The sequence below is a fragment of the Sorex fumeus genome, unplaced genomic scaffold (genome assembly GCF_029834395.1).
Source record: "Sorex fumeus unplaced genomic scaffold, SorFum_2.1 ptg000030l, whole genome shotgun sequence".
NCBI classification, from domain to species: Eukaryota; Metazoa; Chordata; class Mammalia; order Eulipotyphla; family Soricidae; genus Sorex; species Sorex fumeus.
The window spans coordinates 891,519-897,025 of NW_026606087.1; positions in this window are offsets into that span (position 1 = coordinate 891,519).

The following is a 5,507-nucleotide window of genomic DNA, read 5'->3' on the forward strand; positions in this document are numbered from 1 at the left end:
TGTCCCTCTCCTGCGCAGTTCTGGTCTCGGAACCCACACCCTGACACTGGGAGTCCACTCCCGGTTTGAGATCTTGGATGGATCTGGCCTTGATCCGAGTCCCTTTGTCTCCAGCACCCCCCTCCCCCCGCCCCCCCAGGATGGAGAGCAGCGGAGAGGAGTCAAGGAGGAGTGCAGAGGGCACGGTTGGCTAAGGTCGTTGCTAAAAAGCGAACCCGGTCCTCTGGCGGAACCTGACCGTACGCCACACCTTCTCCGAAGCTGCCTCCCCCGTTTCCCCGCACCCCGAGTTAGCGCTTGAAGTTTCAGGGCAGCAACGCCCGTCTTTGCTGGGGCTTGCAGACTCTTTGGCCCGGAGTTGAAGCACTTCTTTTTTTTTTCTTTTTCGGAGATCGCGCCTTTCCCGGTTTCCCCGACCACTTCTTTCAGTCCAAGGGCACCTCCGATTCTCAGTTCTCTTCGCTCAGGACTCGAGGGCCGGCTGTGCCTGACTTTGGGGCCAGTTTCAGATGGCAAAAAGCCCTCCCCAGGCTTCCTTTTTGCAGTGCTCCGGGGCAGCCGGAGCCCGGCTGGCTCTTCTCCTAGGACACAGCTGGGAGCCACGTGCAGTCTGTCCCTCGACCTCTAGGGGGCGACTTAGGCACGTAAACAAAGCTGGGCCCTGCCGGCTGCAAGGCATCCTCGCCGTTCATCCACGTACTAGTCTAGTTTGCCCGCTGCTCTCGCGCGGGCTTAATTAACTGTTTGAAGGGACTAGAGTTTAGATGAGGAGTTCGGTCAGAACCGGTCGAATGTCTGTGTGTGTGTGTGTGTGTGTGTGTGTGTGTGCGCGCGCGCGCGCTCGAGCGTGTGCGTATGTGTGTGTGCGTGTGTGTGTGTGTGTTTGCGCGCGCGCGTGTGTGTGTGTGTGTGTGTGCTCGCGCGCGCGCGCGCGCGCTTAGGCTGCGAATGGTAGGGATGGGGTGCAAACCTTCAGTGGAGCCCGTTTGGGACGCCGCAAGCCGCTTCCCGAAACACCTGAGCCCTAGGTTCCCCCCCAGCAGAGCCAGCGGGCTGGGGGGTCCTGGCTGCGCTGCAGCCCGTCGGAGATGCGGCGGCCGGTGCGCACCCCGCGCGGGGAACCGAGAGTCTGGTCGTTGCCGCCAGCGATAGATTTGCTAATCTGGTTTCAACGACACCCACAATTTATGAGTGGAGAATAAAGCCCTTCTCCCGGGTTCGTGTCGGCTGAGCCGACGGGGAGGGGTCTTAGGGTGCGGAAGAGAGACACACAGACAGGGAAAGAATAAACGTGTGACAGTCATCACACAGTCTTACCTCTGGCGAAAGGACATGGTTCCTAGAACTGAGATTTCCATAGCCGGGCTGCATCCTAGCTGATTCTCCCATAGGCGCTTTCCTGCCCAGCGCAGCCTTCTCGCTGACTTGGACAAGGCTCGAGCTGCCCCCCTCACCCCCCCTTTCTCTCCCTTTTTCCTTTCCAGACGTTCCCTAAACTCAATCCAGGGCAAATCCAGAAGTCGGTACAGTACAGAGCTTCCATTCAATCCTGGGGAGGGAAAAAAATCCGTTTACAGTGTCTCTCAGGCTGATGGAAGAAGTAGATGGTGACGGGACTTTGGAGGGGTGCATAGGGATGGCGTGGGGTGTTGGCGGGGAAGAGCGACTTCTCTTAGGTCTCCAGGCTGCAGGTAAGGCTCCCAAATGCCAGCTGCCCTCACGCAGAGCTGCGGTGGCGGCTGAGAGTGGAGGATGAAGCTCGGATGATTACAGGGGAGTGGAGGAGGGTGGAGTGGGAGAGAGAAGTGGACCCTGGACAGGCTCCACGGATACATTATCTTGGTTTGCGTGTGCACCCCGCTCTAGGCTGCTGCCTTTGGGAGCCTTCTGAGCAGGGTAGCTGTCCTGGGCATTTCCCCCCACCCCCACCCCCTTTTCCTCTCTACTTTCTAAAATGTGGTTAAAAAGAAGTGATTGCCCTTCTAAAATAAGTTAAAAAATCTTTGACTTTCCATTTGAGATGTCAAAAGGATTAAATAAATGAAACTTTATTTGACTGGGGAGTTTACCCAGAGACCAACGATATCCGGGGTCTTTGGCCTTATTCTAATTCCACGGTGGTAATTACCCTTCGTTTCTTTAAGTGCAATAGATTTATTGCCTTAGAGACTATGCACAGTTTGATTGAATTATTCATTTTTTTTCTTTGGTGTAGACTGCATCTGGGGACTCTGATGTGACGTGTAGATTTTTTTTCAGGAACAAAGGGAATGTGGAAATGAAAGAGAGAGGGAGAGAGAGGCTGGCAGATGTAATGAGACGCGGTGAAGGTGTACGCAGACTGGCACTCCCACTCCTCCCTTCTGCTCTCACTGCAGCCCTGGGTAACTCGCAGGCTAACACAAACAGCTTTTCTCCCGCAGCCTGCCCTCTGTCACTGTAAGTACATGAGCCTTCTCTTATCAGCATGCAGATTCCAGCCACGCACTCCCCTACTAGCCTTGGCTTTGCACCTGAGACAGCAGAAGCACATTTTAAAATTAACTTTCTGAAGCCAGAAAGACATGTCTGTAAAAGTTATTTTTGATTTATCTTTATTTTTCTTTGGAAAAAAAAAGTTCATGCATTTTTACCACTTTCCCCCACCTCCTTTGTGGCGGTGCTGCTGCTGCTACTGTCGCCACAGCCACCGCTGTGGGCTTCACAACAGGATGACGCGCAGATTCAAATGAATTTGAATGTTATTCTCCATCCATTTGAAGTCGAGGGACAATTCCTTGTCGTTTTGCAAAATGATGTCTTAGAGTAGGCAGAGGGTTATGAGTATTATTCCAAGTTTTCTTTTCTTTTCCTTTCTTTTCTTTTCTTTTGTTTTGTGGTTGAAACAACAGTTCCGACCTCTCTGAGGCAGCGTCCCAAGGGCACTGTTCTTTGGGAGTTTGGGTTATTTGGTTACACCAAACTTAGATCGAGTGCGGCGGGCTGCCGGCGTGTTGCTATGTTTGTTATCCCTGTGTAAGAAACCAATTGCTAAAACTTTTCTCCATGCTGTAATTAAAGTTTTCAACTTCTTCCCTTTGGGCTTTGATCCTTTCACTGATTCTTCGTTTCAGTAAAAGTTCTCCTTCCCCGTGTTTGGGAGCTAAAAGTATTTCTGTTACGCAGTAGCTTATAAAGAGTCCTTCCTAGTGAACTTAGCCACTTTGGGATGAAGTCACGTCGACCTGAAATTGTCCGCCGGTTGGGGCTGGTGCAAGGCGACTTTCAAAGCGAGCATTCGAGGTTTGAACAGTCGTTCGGATTTTTGCGTGGGTGCTTTAAATATTAACCTCTCCAGCGGATTTCCTTGCGTTGCCCTTCCCAAGTTCAGGGGGACCTCTCTCCAGGAACCGCGCGCGCCTAGCCTTTGCCGGTTCGCGCCTCTTCTCCAGAGGTGCGAGGCCAAACTTAGCAAAGCCGAGTTCCCCTGGCTGGCCGCCGTGCGCCGGGACGCCAGGACAGCACAGAGGCAAGGACAGCCGCGGGCAGGTAAGTCAGCGCCCCGTCGTTCTTCCCACCCTCCCTCCTCGCTGCCCTAGCTCAGCGCCTTAGGTTCTTGCTCCGGGCTGGTCTCGGGCCCCAGGGGAATTGGACCCTCCAGCTCTGCCCCTCGCCCCCCCCCCCTCCAACCGTGGCGTCTGGGTGCCTTCGGGTCCTCCCGGGCTCCTAGGAGCCCCGCTGGCCAGTGCGGACCGGGTGGGGAGCGCGGCGCTGCCCCCTCTCTGGCGCCTTGGGCCTCGCGCTGGCTCTGTACCGTCGTGCCCCAGGCTGGGAAGCGAACCCTTAGCGGGCACCTCCGCCCTCAAGGCCACGTGTCACCCCTAGCTTGACCTAACCTGCGGCCCCAAGACCCCAAACTTTCCTCTCCTTCTGGGGACCAGTGTCGTGGCAGGCTCGGGCTTGTGCCTTATGGATCTACTTGGGGATCAGTTAGGTGGATAACAACATCTAGAGAGGGTTCCCGGCTCTAACTAACCCCAGGGCCGTGCCCCGCGCCCCAGCATTAGGGCCTTAGCGGCCCGGGATTCTGATCAAGACGTCGGGCGGCCTGTGTCTGGTCCAGAGGCTCAGCTTTAACCCTCCAGATCCCCAGGTACTGGTGACTTAAAGGGACGGGCGCGCGTACTTGGACAAGTCGCACTTGTCGCAGCAACTGGAGGCGCCTAGTCGCGTCCGTCCCGGATGTCTCGCCTCTCAGTGGCTGTGCCGCATCCCTGAAGCTTTGGGACTGAGCAATACCCCTTCTTTAGTTGGCCCCAACTCTGCAGCTCTTGGGGTGGAGGGAGCGGCAGGGGCAGGTCGTTCGGCTTTTTGATCTCTTTAGGTTTTGGAGACGCTTTTCGGTGCCTGCGACGCGTTCCAGAGCAGGTGGCCAGAAGAAGAGTGTGAATCTCTGGAACCTTCGAGCACTGGGCCAGGCCGTAATCACTCACGCCCAAAAACAAAAGCAAAACAAAAGATAAAAAAAAAAAATTAGAAGAGATCTGACCCCTGTCGAGGTTATAAACACTCTCTAGACCTGCTCCTTGGGTGTCAGAGGTCAAGGGGCATAGTGGAGGGCTGCCAACCTGGGCAGAAGGTGCAGGCTGGCAGGAGCCCCTAGGCGCTGTTGACTCTAGGCTTGAGTTCCCAGTCCTTAAAGTGGCTCTAGATAGGCGACAAATTTCTCTTTGGGAACCAGCTTTGCTTTCCCACCATAGTCTTCAAGTCACTTTACTTTTACAGCCTCTGAGTCCCCGATCTTCAAGCGTCCCGTTCCCTATGGGGAAGAATCATCTAGCTATTCTACTGCCCTACCACCCCCAGAAGCCTGTCCCATCCTTATGTCTGTTCCTTTACTTGGCTTGTCTGAAGTTTTTTACGAAACTAGACATGGAGTTTACTTAAGGAAGCCAATATATGATTGACATCTCATCTTGATCCATCCTTTCCAGCAGCTAGACTTAAAAGTTGGTACACCAAGGACTCTACTCCATTACCTTCTGGTTCATCTGTGGTAGGTGGCCCTCAAACTAGCAACTTGTGATTGCCAGGAGGGTTTTGGATTTTCTAGTGAGCATTCATCTTGTTTCGCTTCTGGTTCCTACCTATCTCTTTTCCGGAAGTTCCTGTTTCTGAGCTGTCTCAAAGTTGCCATCCTCTGAGGACAGTAGGGACTTTGTCCTCTGTCCCTCCAGGTCCCTGCAGGTGATGCTGGGTTGTTAGAACCTCTTGCACAGCTTTGGTGCAGCTCTGTGGCAGTCTGGACTCTCCACTGACCCCAGCTTCTCAATCTCTCTTTGGGCCTAGATTAAGCAAGACTAGTCTGACCTCGCACACAGACTCTAGTTGGCCCTGTGTTTGCTACTGTAAAGACTGGATTGCTCTTCCCTCCCTTTTATTCTGTGTCTCTCTTACCTGACACTATGGCTATCCCCACATTCCTCCCCCCACCCGCCCCCTGCAAGCTCCCCCCCCTCAGTGAGTGA